This window comes from Erythrolamprus reginae, chromosome 5, assembly GCF_031021105.1.
Source record: "Erythrolamprus reginae isolate rEryReg1 chromosome 5, rEryReg1.hap1, whole genome shotgun sequence".
Taxonomy (NCBI): Eukaryota; Metazoa; Chordata; class Lepidosauria; order Squamata; family Dipsadidae; genus Erythrolamprus; species Erythrolamprus reginae.
In genome coordinates, this window is record NC_091954.1 from 8,683,227 (window position 1) to 8,697,777 (window position 14,551).

Genomic DNA, 14,551 nt, shown 5'->3' on the forward strand with positions numbered 1-14,551 from the left:
ATCTGCAGTTTCAAAAGTTAAATACGAAGGTTGCATTTCCAATCAAATGAACTAAGATATACAAGTACTGTATGTATGTAAATACAGGGGGTGGACAGAAAAATGGAAACATTTGACTTTTTGGCATCATAATGTTTGAACATGTTCAAATCAATCAAAACTTGACATATTTTAATGTTTTTTAAAATTCTGTTATTTGATATGCTTTTTAAACTATCTTTTTTAAACAGAAATTTAAGGAAATTGGTTATAACCTAGAAATGGCAGACCTCTCAGATTTTTAAAGAGGCCAAATGGTTGGTGCTCGAATGGCAGGCGCTCGTGTAACAGAAAGTGCCCGAATGTTTGGCGTTTCAAGAGGTCACGTCTCAAAAGTAATGACTGCTTTTGAAAGAGAAGGGAAAACGTCCTCAGCCAAGCACAGGTCTGGTTGAAAGGCGAAGTTGTCTAAGAGAGACCGTCGGACTCTAAAGCGAATTGTTAGAGCGGATCGCAAGACCACAGCTCCTAAAATCACTGCAGAGCTCAATAGACATGTATAGAACCCAGTTTCCACAAAAACTGTTCACAAATCTGGATTCCAAATCTGGATTTTCAAGGTGTTTCCATTTTTGTGTCCACCCCCTTTATGTAAATCCTCTGAAAGTCATTTGAATCATAATCATCATTTCTAGCAAAATGTCCTAAACTTTGGACATCGGAAACACATTTTTTTTCATTCCGTTTTTGTAAACAGCATTTATAAAATATAAAAAGTCTTAAAAGGGGGGTGGGAGGACTTCTAGGAATAATGGTATTTCTTAGGTTCACACTACACAATTACATCCAAATTTAACAAAAACATTTAAGGATTTCCCTCTACTCCTCCGCTTGCAACAGAATACCCTACGCAATTAGACTTACAATCCTAGGTTTAGAAAATTTAGAGCTACGTCATCTTAAACATGATCTAAGCATACCCCGTAAAACCATCAGCCAAAATGTCCTTCCTGTCAACGACTACCTCAACTTCAACCACAACAACACATGAGCATACAACAGATACAAACTTAAAGTAAAACCATTCCAAACTCGACTGCAGGAAATACGACTTGAGTAACCCAGTAGTTTGAAGCATGGAACTCACTACCAGACTCTGTAGTATCACCCCCTAACCCCCAAAACTTTACCCTTAGACTATCCACTGTTGACCTCTCCCGATTCCTAAGAGGTCAGTAAGGGGCGTGCATAAGTGTACCAGAGTGGCCTTCCATCCCCTGTCCCAACAAAGACCATCTGGCGGACACATTGGTCAGTTACAAGCCATCTCAGTCAAAATTCTGAAAACTTCCTTCCGATTGAGATTATTAAACTATAAAATGAAAATGAAAATAAAGATAGGAATGTAGGCAATAGAAAGAAAATGAAAAGAAAGTTTTTTCACTGCAGTAAAGTATAATATGAAATTGTTGGCACTATGTACAAGACAGTTGGGTTGGCAATATATAAACAAGCTATTGTGGTTAGCTTTGGCCCAGCTCCTGCCCCAAAGACTGGGGATATGGGGGAGACATCCACATGCTGCAGGCCTGTTTTGCCCCCGGGTGGAATCTGCTGATGAAGGCTCCTCTGACCAAGAAGACATAAGTGACAGGGAGGAAGAGAGTGTGGCAGACAGCTCAGAAGGAGATCAATTATCTAGCTCCTCCTTGGATTCAGAACAAGAGTTAATGATACAGCCACGCATGCGGAGAGCGGTGCATAGGCAGCAACAACTGAGAGATTATTATCAAAGAAAATGAGGCCACCTGTGGTTGGGTGGGGCTGTGGTCATTAGTGAGGCTGGTATAAAGTGCAGCCTGTGGGTTTGGCCATTGTGGAGGATTATCGGATCGTTGTGTTTGGTGACTGCTTTACTGACTTTGACTTTTTGTGTGCTGATTTTTCTCCGCTTAGAAACTAAACCAGAGCAAAGTGTGTGTCACTTTGTGAAAGAAGAAGGACTGTGAATTGCCTCACAGCTGCAAGCTAAGTATCACAGAACTGATAAGGGACTTGTACCAATTACCAGTTTGTTTGGAGAGGAGTGCTCTTGGCTATACCAAAAGAGGGCTTGGTTTAAGTGAATTTTCATTATAAAGAACATTGTTTTGAATTTTCAAACGTGTGTGTGTCTGAAGTTTGTACCTGTGAATTTTTGGGAGGAGTCTACCAGAGAGCCCGACAGAACACAAGCTAACAATGAATGTTTGTTTGTATTGAACTTATAGTATTCTTAAGAGGTAGTGTTGCAAATTGCCATAAGAGGGAGCCAGAAAGCATGGTTTTCTTTCTGCTTTCTCTTTCTGCTGATTCGTGGTGACTGATGTAGTAAGCTCTGTGTGTTTGATGGTAGTTTAATGTATTTGAAAGCTGTAATGTATGTCTGATATAAAAGACAAAGACAGGCTTGTAATATTATTGTATTGACAGATATTGACTGATTGAATGTGAAAGATCAGACTGTTTAACTTGACTGTGCTATTTCTAAAGTAAACACTATTTTATATACTTTCATGTATTTGTCTTGTACGATTGAATAATTACTCATATCTCCTGGATATCTGCTGGAAACCTATGTTTTCCTCAGTGCATGTCCTTGATAATTTATTTAATTATTTATTTATTTATTTATTACATTTGTATGCCGCCCTTTTCCGTAGACTCGGGGTGGCTCACAACATAATAAAACAATTCATAACAAATCTAATAATTTACAATTTTAAATTTAAAGTAGTTAAGAAAACCCCATTTTTAAGCAGACATACCTACAAACATACCATACATAAATTATATAGGCCCGGGGGAGATATCTCAATTCCCCCATGCCTGACGACAAAGGTGGGTTTTGAGGAGTTTACGAAAGGCAAGGAGGGTAGGGGCAGTTCTAATCTCTGGGGGGAGCTGGTTCCAGAGAGTCGGGGCCGCCACAGAGAAGGCTCTTCCCCTGGGGCCCGCCAACCGACATTGTTTAGTTGACGGGACCCGGAGAAGGCCGACTCTGTGGGACCTAATCGGTCGCTGGGATTCGTGTAGCAGAAGGCGGTCTCGGAGATAATCTGGTCCGATGCCATGAAGGGCTTTATAGGTCATAACCAACACTTTGAATTGTGACCGGAAATTGATCGGCAACCAATGCAGACTGCGGAGTGTTGGTGTAACATGGGCATTTTGGGGAAAGCCCATGACTGCTCTCGCAGCTGCATTCTGCACGATCTGAAGTTTCCGAACACTTTTCAAAGGTAGCCCCATAATTCAAGGGTTCTGCATACCCTTTAACAGAAACCACTAACATTTGTAGATTTCCAAACCAAATAAATCAAGGATGGAATTAACAGCTGAGAATTCAAGGATAAACTAAAGGGGAAAACAACGGAAAAACTTTTAAAGTTCAATGAAGAATACTTTCAGCTAACAATTTTAATGCTTAAATATTTAAATAAAATCTGTAGGAGTTAAATGAGTTTGATTGAGTTCAAACATGTTCATTCTGTATTATAATTCTGAGAAAATTGCATAAAGAGTTATGTATCAGGAGTAGCCAAGCACAGATTAAAGGTTATGCTATGTTGAACAAGAGACGTGATGAAATTTTAGGCAGTGACCTACTATCAGCAAGATGGAATTTGCTATCTGTTGGGAGAGTTCAAAAGTAAAAAAAAAAAAGGAATAACAAAAGTAAATATTTCAGGCAATTTTTTTTTAAAAAAACCTCCACTCCATCCTTGTTTGTAGAAAAATGATATTTACTAGTAAAAAGGGGATATTTTATTTTAGATTTGTAATTTTTTAATGTTCTCAAAAGTTCAGAATGCTTGCTTATTTATTTATTTATTTATTTTGTTGGAAATCTTGAGATTGCTCAGCAAAACACTCTTGGAAGATTACTTGATCTCTATCAATTGTTCTTCACTGTGATAAACCCTCTTTGTTATACTAGATAATATCTGGTTTTCCAAACTGTTCACTGTAAAGGCATGCTGTTGTTTTGAACTGTATTTTCTGAAATATTTTTATTGTCTGATCTTTATTGGTTACTAGTAGCTGGATACCAGTGCTTCATTATGAAATTATATGATCGGGCTTGATAAATTGACAGTTAACACTTGAAAATTGATGGATGGGTCTTGATTCATTGGCACGTAAAAGCTTGAAAATTTATGTAGAATGTGTAACTCCTTAGCATCAGAGCGTGTTAATTTAAGGCAACTGGCAATTGGAATACAGTTCTTTTCAGGTGGGGAGGGAGAGTAGAATGTCTAAGCTCCCAGCTCTCAGGCTGGATGAGGCATGCACTGGCCACGCCCATGCCATTTAGTGAAAGGGTAACATCAAAGAATGTTAATATAAGGCAACTGGCAGTTGGAACAGAGTTCTTTTCAGGTGGAGAGGGGAGAAGTAGAACATCTATTGTTATTGTTATTATTTAGATTAGCATGCCGCCCTTCTCCGAAGACTTGGGGCGGCTCACAGAAACTCCTTAGCATCAGAGCATGTTAATATAATATTGCATAATAAGAAATACTAATGATCTGATGGTCATTTGAAAAAAATCCTTTCTTAGCGAGCACCTAGAAGGCAGGGTGTGTTCCAAAAATAATGCAATTTTTTAAAAAAAGTAATTTATTGAACAGATTTGCACAAACAGTTAAAATTCTTCAAAGTACTGTCCTTGGGCCTCTACACATTTTTCCCCAGCGACTCTGCCATGACTGGTACGCGCCCTGGAAGGCGTCTTCGGGGAACTCTCGCAAGGTCTTCGTTACGGCTGATTGGATCTCTTCTATGGACGAAAAACGTGCCTGGCCACAAGGCGCTACGAGTCCACGAGTTCATGGCCAAACACCAGGTGCCAATGCTGCCCCACCACCCCATAGTCCTAACGTCGCCCCAGCAGACTTCTTTTTGTTCCCAGCCCTGAAAGGAACCCGTTTTTCATCCACAGAAGAGATCCAATCAGCCGTGGATTAGATTGCGAGAGGTCCCTGAAGATGCCTTCCAGGGCACGTACCGGTTATGGCAGAGTCACTGGAAAAAATGTGTAGAGGCCCAAGGACAGTATGTTGCAGAATTTTAAACTTTCTATTCCTAGACTTTAGAGGAAAAGATCTAATACAAGGAGGAGGAGGAGGAGGAGAAGAGAAGAAGAGGAGGAGGAAGAGGAGGGGAAGGAAGGAGAGAAAGAAGAACATATGATGATATGTTGATGATGATAGGCAAGTCCCAAGATTTCACAGACATAGGCACAAATTCACAAGGAACTGAACAATGCCCAAACCAACAGGGTAGTACCTCAAATGTCATCAGATTCCCGCAAAATCTCCCCTGGCTTGGCTATTGGTAAATCATCCTTTTAATAATAACAATAACTTTCGCCAGGCACACCATATATGGCATATTTATAGTCAAGAATACTTTCGGGGTTCACTAAACCTATCTTGCCAGCTTAGACTTGAATAGAAAGGCAGGGTATTAGTTAATTAGATAATCAATAAAATCTCCCAGAAGGCAACTGGGCTTTCGGATTAATGGTGGTGGATCATGTGGACTGGTCAGCCCTTGGTATGAAAGGTGACGACCTTTGACCTTCAGCCTACTCTTTATCCAAGGGTACTGCATGTATTTGCCGTCTATAGAAATGACCAACAAGGATGTATGTGACGAAACCCAGGTCAGGCCTCCCATAGCTGCAATTATCCAGATTGGTTTCGTTTGATTTTGATCTAAGAAATTGTTTGACCAATGCAGCAGTGTGTTCGTTCAACCCTTGTCCTTCTTGGCTCAGGGCAGCAAAGCCATAAAGCCCTCCCCTGGAGGATGGCGGTTTCCCAAGTATAGCGATCAAACCAGGTTAGAGGCCACCTTTTTTCCTTTGACTACAAATGATTGGGAACTGGAAGGCAGGTAGGGCCAGGGCATATAGTTGTTCCACGCCTTCCTTTGCAAGACTATACTTAATTACACTTAAACTAAAAGCTGACTGTAGATCTGGGGCTTCACTTATTTGTGTGGCCCGGTTTCGGGCATGCTGTGGCCTGGTGCCAGTCCATGGACCAAGGTTTGAGGACCCCTGTTGTAGGGAAAGTGCTGGTCACGTTTTTTTTATTTCATATTATTTATAGAGTGGCTTTATTGATGTTACTTGTAAGCCAGCTTCAAGAGGTCTGTTTCTGGAATTGGGGAAAGGGGGATATTCATTCATTCATTCATTCATTCATTCATTCATTCATTCATTCATTCATTCATTCATTCATTCATTCATTCACTCATTTATTAGATTTGTATGCCGCCCCTCTCCGGAGACTCGGAGCGGCTAACAGCAACAATAAAACAGTGTACAACAGTAATCTAATACTAAAAATGATTAAAAACCCATTAATATAAAAACCAGACATACATACATACATACCATGCATAAAATTGTAAAGGTTAAATATATATAACTGGAATAGCATGAATTTATAAGGGAGTTCAATTATTTCTGTTTCTGAGTTTCTGGTTGCTCCATTTATGAATAAAAAAATTAAATGACAACCAACTTCTGCCGCACAAATCCCAGCGACCGGTTAGGTCCCCTAGAGTTGGCCTTCTCCGGGTCCCATCGACCAAACAATGTCGTCTGGCGAGACCCAGGGGAAGAGCCTACTCTGTGGCGGCCCCGACCCTCTGGAACCAGCTCCCGCCGGAGATTAGAACTGCCCCCACCCTCCTTGCCTTTCGTAAGCTTCTTAAAACCCACCTCTGACGCCAGGCATGGGGGAACTGAGACATCTCTCCTGGTCCTATACAGTTTATGCATAGTATGTTTGTATGTATGTTTCTTTTTAAATAAGGGTTTTTTAATGACTTTTAATTATTAGATTTGTCATATATTGTACTATTATTGTTGTGAGTCGCCCCGAGTCTACGGAGAGGGGCGGCATACAAATCTAATAAATAATAATAATAATAATAATAATAATAATAATAATAATAATAATAATAAAGTGCAGACTCTGTAAAGAAACAGATGAAACAATCGATCACATACTCAGCTGCTGCAAAAAGATCGCACAGACTGACTACAAGCATAGACATGACGCTGTGGCACAGATGATCCACTGGAACTTGTGCCGGAACTACCATTTCCCAGTGGCAAAGAACTGGTGGGATCATAAGCCCGAAAAAGTGGTCGAAAATGAGCAAGCAAAACTACTGTGGGACTTCCGACTGACCGAATTCTGAAGCATAACACACCAGACATTGTGATCGTGGAGAAAAAGAAAGTATGGATCATCGACATCGCAATCCCAGGAGACAGCAGAATTGAGGAGAAGCAGCTAGAGAAATTAGTGAAATACGAAGATCTAAAAATCGAGCTGCAACGATTCTGGCATAAGCCCGTGAAAGTGGTCCCAGTGGTACTTGGCACGCTGGGCGCAGTGCCAAAGGATCTCAGCGGACATTTGAAAACCATCGGAATTGACAAAATCTCCATCTGTCAATTGCAAAAGGCCGCTTTACTGGGATCGGCAAACATAATTCGCCGCTACATCACGCAGTCCTAGGTGCTTGGGAAGCGCCCGACTGGTGATGAAATATGAAATCCAGCATAGTGATCTCGTTTGCTGTGTCGTACTGACATAATAATAATAATAACAACAACAACTTGTCCAAAACATTAGGCTTTGGGTGGATTTTTGTCTTGAGCAGGTCCAGCCCATAATTATAATTTTGTTGTAAGCTGCCCTGAGTCCAAGGAATAGGGAAGCATAGAAATCTAATCTAATCTAATCTAATCCAATCCAATCCAATCCAATCCAATCCAATAAATAAATAAATAAATGCTGGTGAACGATATCCTCAAACTTTACTTTTAACTCTCAATATCTTCAAAAAGCTCTTTTGAAGTTGCAGAGCTGGACAGCGGATCAACCCAACTCTACTTTCTTTCTTTCGTTCTTTTCTTTCTAATAAATGCATTAAACAGAAGGGACAATTTAGGTAGCGGCTATTACGAGTTATTGGTAATTCTGCTGCCATTGTTCAACCTTGTTCTGGTGCTAAATCTGTAGACTAAACTACAGCCGCTTAGGTACTGCCACCTGTGGGCACCTAAAATTGCAACTTACATTTTGATTGTGCCATCGTTTTGGTTTTTTTTTAAAGTTAATATTGCTGAATGTGGGGGAAACATCTGCCACTCAAATGTCCTGGTTGGAATTGAAAAGGCACACTTCCATTAGCACAGTTAATTATTACACCATTTCTCAATATGTTCCCCATTGGGCAGCCAATAGAACCTTACCTCTTTATCGGCAAAGTGGTCAGAGTCTTATAGGTGGGTCAATGATCTATTAAAATCCAACTAGTTGCATCAGCAGCTTTTGAGCTTTGCTAGGAACCGCCACCGAGTTGTTGAAAACTGCTCTTACCACACTATTTGAACACATGAAAGCAAGGAAGAGATCGGGAGGAAAAAAAAGTACTTGCACAAGCACGTGAACAGGATGAAGGATTTGTACGTGCAATTCTCAATCATCTGCTATCGTTTGGGCAATACTGGCTCAGTATGTTTTTGTACTAGGGCTGGACGTGTTTCGAAAAGGATTTCGAACACGATTTTTGAAATACATTCAGACACCGTGGAACACCTCTTTAAAACAAGCAGATTTTTTTTTCAGGTTTCTTGAACAAGGGAAAGGCCAATCTGTGCACTGTTCCCATTCCAGGTTCGTTCTTATGAACCCCTTTCTGATTCATACCCAGCCCTATAGGATTTATGCAGCTACGTCGTAATATTACAAACATAGAAGATGGACAGCAGAAAAAGACCTCCTGGTCCATCTAGTCCTGTGTTTTTCAACCAGTGTGCCGTGGCACACTAGTGTGCCGTGAGACATGGTCAGGTGTGCCGCGAAGCTCAGAGAGAAAGAAAGCAAGAGAGAGAGAAAGCAAGAGAGAAAGAAAGCAAGAGAGAGAAAGAGCGAGAGAAAGAGAACAAGAGAGAAAGAAAGCAAGAGAGAGGGAAAGAGAACAAGAGAAAGAAAGAGAGAGAGAGCGAGAGAGAAAGAGAGAGAAAGAAAGCAAGAGAGAGAGAGAGAAAGAGAGGGAGGAAGGAGAGAGAGAAAGACATAGAGGGACATAGGGAGGGAGAGAGAAAGACAGCAATAATAATCTAAAAAACCCCAATTTAAAAAACTAATCATACATACAAACATACAATGTATAAATTCTATAAGCCTAGGGGGAAGGGAAAATTTCAATTTCCTGTATTTTATCTTAGGATAGATCTATAATTTATCCCAGGCATGTTTAATTTCAGTCATTGTGGATTTTACCAAACATGTCTGCTGGAAGTTTGTTCCAAGCATCTACTACTACTTTCAGTAAAATAATATTTTCTCAGGTTGCTTTTGATCTTTCCCCCAACTAACCTCAGATTGTGCCCCCTTGTTCTTGTGTTCACTTTCCTATTAAAAAACACTTCCCTCCTGAACCTTATTTAACCCTTTAACATATTTAAATGTTTCGATCATGTTCCCCCCTTTCCCTTCTGTCTTCCAGACTATACAGAGGGAGTTCATGAAGCCTTTCCTGATACGTTTTATGCTTAAGACCTTCCACCCATTCTTGTAGCCCGTCTTTGGACCCGTTCAATTTTGTCAATATCTTTTTGTAGGTGAGGTCTCTAGAACTGAACACAGTATTCCAAATGGTGATCTCAGTTCTTAGACTTGCTACAATAAATTGCATATTTTGGGTTTTGACAACTGTGATATTGGGCGTGTTGTTACAAGATTTTCACATAATCATCATCATCACTATTATTGCAACATTTTTTTTCCTGCAGCTATGTTTCCAGATCACTTCTCTCAATGGTCTGGATTACACCTTACAGTCTGAACGGTAAACTATATTTTACCAACCATACGGCCGGGCTCACACATTGTAATTATTCAGAATTACAGAATTCGCATTGTAAGTTAGCGCCAGGGATGTTAGCATTTATTTTATTTATTTATTTTATTTATTGGATTTGTATGCCTCCCCTTTCCGAAGACTCGGGGCGGCTAACAGCAATAACAAGACAGCATACAATAATAATCCAATGCTAAAAACAATTAAAAACCCATTATTATAAAAAAACAAACATACATACAGACATACCATGCATAAAATTGTAAGGGCCTAGGGGGGAAAGAGTATCTCAATTCCCCCATGCCTGGCAGCAGAGGTGGGTTTTAAGTAGCTTACGAAAGGCAAGGAGGGTGGGGGCAATTCTAATCTCTGGGGGGAGTTGGTTCCAGAGGGCCGGGGCCGCCACAGAGAAGGCTCTTCCCCTGGGTCCCGACCAAGCGGCATTGTTTAGTTGACGGGACCCGGAGAAGGCCAACTCTGTGGGACCTAAACCGGTCGCTGGGATTCGTGCGGCAGAAGGCGGTCCCTGAGATAATCTGGTCCGGTGCCATGAAGGGCTTTATAGGTCATAACCAACACTTTGAATTGTGACCGAAACTGATCGGCAACCAATGCAGACTGCGGAGTGTTGGTGTAAAATGGGCATATTTGGGAAAGCCCATGATAGCTCTCGCATGTTGCATTCTGCACGACCTGAAGTTTCCGAACACTTTTCAAAGGTAGCCCCATGTAGAGAGCATTAGTGCCAGCTGGTGTTGCTATACAGGAAGAATACAGGTAGTTTTGAAGTGGGCAGGTTACCACAAGCCACTGTAAAATCTGCAGCTATCTGGAAATCAAGTTAATAGTTACTTCTTAGAACAACAGATAAGGATAGGCATCAAATTAGATAATCTTTGCTGCTCTTAAGCGTATGTAGGCTGAACACCTGAGTGCCATGAAAATAATCAGGAAGACATGGGTCACCTTGGCTATCGAGTGGGCAGGTACAGGTAAAATACAGCTGGGATATTCCAGTTTCTGACTGAAAAAGGTCTTAAGGAAGGTCTTAAGCATAAAACATATCAGGAAAGACGTAATGAACTCAATCTGTATAGTCTGGAGGACAGAAGGAAAAGGGGGGACATGATCGAAACATTTAAATATGTTAAAGGGTTAAATAAGGTTCAGGAGGGAAGTGTTTTTAATAGGAAAGTGAACACAAGAACAAGGGGGCACAATCTGAAGTTAGTTGGGGGAAAGATCAAATTCAATCTATGTTCTTTGTCCCTATCTATATCTTTCTTTGTTATTCTGGACAATTAACAAGATGAAACTTCCAATCCAACAAGATTTAATTTCCTTATATTGAATCCTCTCCCTTGAAAAAGGATCTGACCTATAAAGCCCTTCATGGCATCGGACCAGAATATCTCCAGGACTGCCTTCTGCTGCACGAATCCCAGCGACCGATTAGATCCCACAGAGTGGGCCTTCTCTGGGTCCCGTCAACTAAACAATGTCGGTTGGCGGGCCCCAGGGAAAAGCCTTCTCTGTGGCGGCCCCGACTCTCTGGAACCAGCTCCCCCCAGAAATTAGAACTGCCCCTACCCTCCTGGCCTTTCGTAAACTCCTCAAAACCCACCTTTGTCGTCAGGCATGGGGGAATTGAGATGTCTCCCCCGGCCTATATAATTTATGTATGGTATGTTTGTAGTTATGTTTGCTTAAAAATGGTTTTTTTTAACTATTTTACATTTTAAATTGTATATTATTAGATTTGTTACGAATTGTTTTATTGTGTTGTGAGCCGCCCCGAGTCCACGGAAAGGGGCGGCATACAAATCTAATAAATAGATAGCTAGATAGATAGATAGATAGATAGATAGATAGATAGATAGATAGATAAATTTCTGAATGACACGTGTTTGTACTTTGTTTCGGAATGTTTGATGTAGTTGGCAATTATGACAGGATCACCAATCCCATGCAGTCCAACAAGATAGACCTTTCTCCCAACGATTCTTTCCATACCCCCAATTTTTGAATTAAAAACCAGCCATCATTATAGGTTCTAACCAGACTCCAATAAAAATGGAAACTCGGAGAGATGTTAGGGAATAAGAATGTTGTATTTCCTAGAAGTCTGTGAAGTAGAACACTGGGTCTGAAACGTAAACAAATACCTTTGGCACCATCAAGGAAGTTTACAGTTATACAACATGGAGTGTTCCTGTTAAAATGTAACTAACTAATGTGAAAAATGAATGCATACCTAATCAAAAAACGTATTATGCAATGAATGGGAGCAAGGAATGGACTTGCCTGTCACAAGACAGCTATGAGAACGGATTGCAATTGTGCTCAGCGGAAAGATTGCTTGGGGGGGGAGGAAAAACACCAAAAGATGGAACACCCTTCAATAGCAACATCAAATTGATCATTTATTTATTTATTTATTAATCAGATTTGTATGCCGCCCCTCTCCGCAGACACAAGGGCAGCTCACAGCAATAATAATACAATGTAAACAAATCTAATATTTAAGTTAATTTAAAAAACCCCAATTTAGAAACCAATCATACATTTGAAGCATACCATGCATAAATTTTATAAGCCTAGGGGGAGGGAAAAATGTCCAATTCCCCTATGCCTGATGACAGAGATGGGTTTTAAGGAGCTTATGAAAGGCTAGGAGGGTGGGGGCAACTCTGATATCTGGGGGGAGTTGGTTCCAAAGGGTCGGGGCCGCCACAGAGAAGGCTCTTCCCCTGGGTCCCGCCAAACGACATTGTTTAGTTGACGGGACCCGGAGAAGGCCAACTCTGTGGGACCTAACTGGTCGCTGGGATTCGTGCGGCAGAAGGCGGTCCCGGAGATCATGGGGTCAAGCAGGAGCTTTGAAAGATTTGGTGCATTCTGACTAGGAGATTTTAAAGGGATTGAGGAGGAACATAACATTTTTATTAGGTTTATATTGCTACCCAAGGTGGGTTTCTGGTAGAGCTTCTGCAAGGAAGTGTCTTCTTCGTCATCATTTTTACAAAAATATCAGTGATTGTGAAATTAACGAATTAAAGTACCGTATTATAAAGCCCTTCATGCATCGGACCAGAATATCTCCGGGACCCGCCTTCTGCCGCACGAATCCCAGTGACCGGTTAGGTCCCACAGAGTCGGCCTTCTCCGGGTCCCGTCGACTAAACAATGTCATTTGGCGGGACCCAGGAGAAGAGCCTTCTCTATGGCGGCCCCCGACCCTCTGGAACCAGCTCCCCCCGGAGATTAGAACTGCCCCCACCCTCCTTGCCTTTCGTAAAGTTCTTAAGACCCATCTATGCCGTCAGGCATGGGGAGCTGACACATCTCCCCCAGGCCTATACAGTTTATACATGGTATGTTTGTGTGTATGCTTGCTTTTAATAATGGGGTTTTTAGTGCTTTTTAAATTATTAGATTTGTTCTTACATTGTCTTTGTTATTGTTGTGAGCCACCCCCAAGTCTACGGAGAGGAGTGGCATACAAATCTAATAAATAATAATAATATTATTAATTATTATTATTATTATTATTATTATTATTATTATTATTATTATTATTATTATTATTATTATTTCTGGAGAGTATAAGGGGCATCTTAGTTTTGGGGGAGGAAAATAGAGGGGAGGGGGAAATCTGCCTACCAAGTATTCATCTGGGTAGCATCCTTAGTCTGCTAAGACTCAGCACATTATTTTATCCCCTAGTTAGGCCTGGAAAAAACCTTCTTCGGAAGGAGTAGCAATGAAAAAAGCCTGCAAGCTTGGAAGTGCTGAGAAGATTGTTACCATCTTGTTAGAGTTGAAAAAAAAGTCTTTTTTTTTTAAAAAAAAAAGCTACATGTGTGGTCGGGCAGTAGGGAAAGCAAGTAGGATGCTTGGCTGCATAGCTAGAGGTATAACAAGCAGGAAGAGGGAGATTGTGATCCCCTTATATAGAGCGCTGGTGAGACCCCATTTGGAATACTGTGGTTCAGTTCTGGAGACCTACAAAAAGATATTGACAAAATTGAACGGGTCCAAAGACGGGCTACAAGAATGGTGGAAGGTCTTAAGCATAAAACATATCAGGAAAGACTTCATGAACTCAATCTGTATAGTCTGGAGGACAGAAGGAAAAGGGGGGACATGATCGAAACATTTAAATACGGTATGTTAAAGGGTTAAATAAGGTTCAGGAGGGAAGTGTTTTTAATAGGAAAGTGAACACAGGAACAAGGGGACACAATCTGAAGTTAGTTGGGGGAAAGATCAAAAGCAACATGAGAAAATATTATTTCACTGAAAGAGTAGTAGATCCTTGGAACAAACTTCCAGCAGACGTGGTAGATAAATCCACAGTAACTGAATGTAAACATGCCTGGGATAAACATATATCCATCCTAAGATAAAATACAGGAAATAGTATAAGGGCAGACTAGATGGACCATGAGGTCTTTTTCTGCAGTCAGTCTTCTATGTTTCTTTGTTTCTACATTCAAAGTATAAGACACACTCAAATTTTCAACGTCTTTTTGAAAGGTGTGTCTTATACGCTAAAAAAAATGTGGTATACTGTATATAATGGTGGGAAATACAGTGTGGAGTGTTCACTGTTAAATTGGGCTTAAAACAA

At 40.7% G+C, this 14,551-nt stretch overlaps 1 protein-coding gene across 1 annotated transcript in view; it reads right to left on the minus strand.

Moving 5' to 3' along the window:
- Positions 1-14,551, minus strand: part of SHLD2 (shieldin complex subunit 2) — a 45,357-nt gene that overhangs the window by 20,623 nt on the left and 10,183 nt on the right. The window lies entirely within an intron of this gene.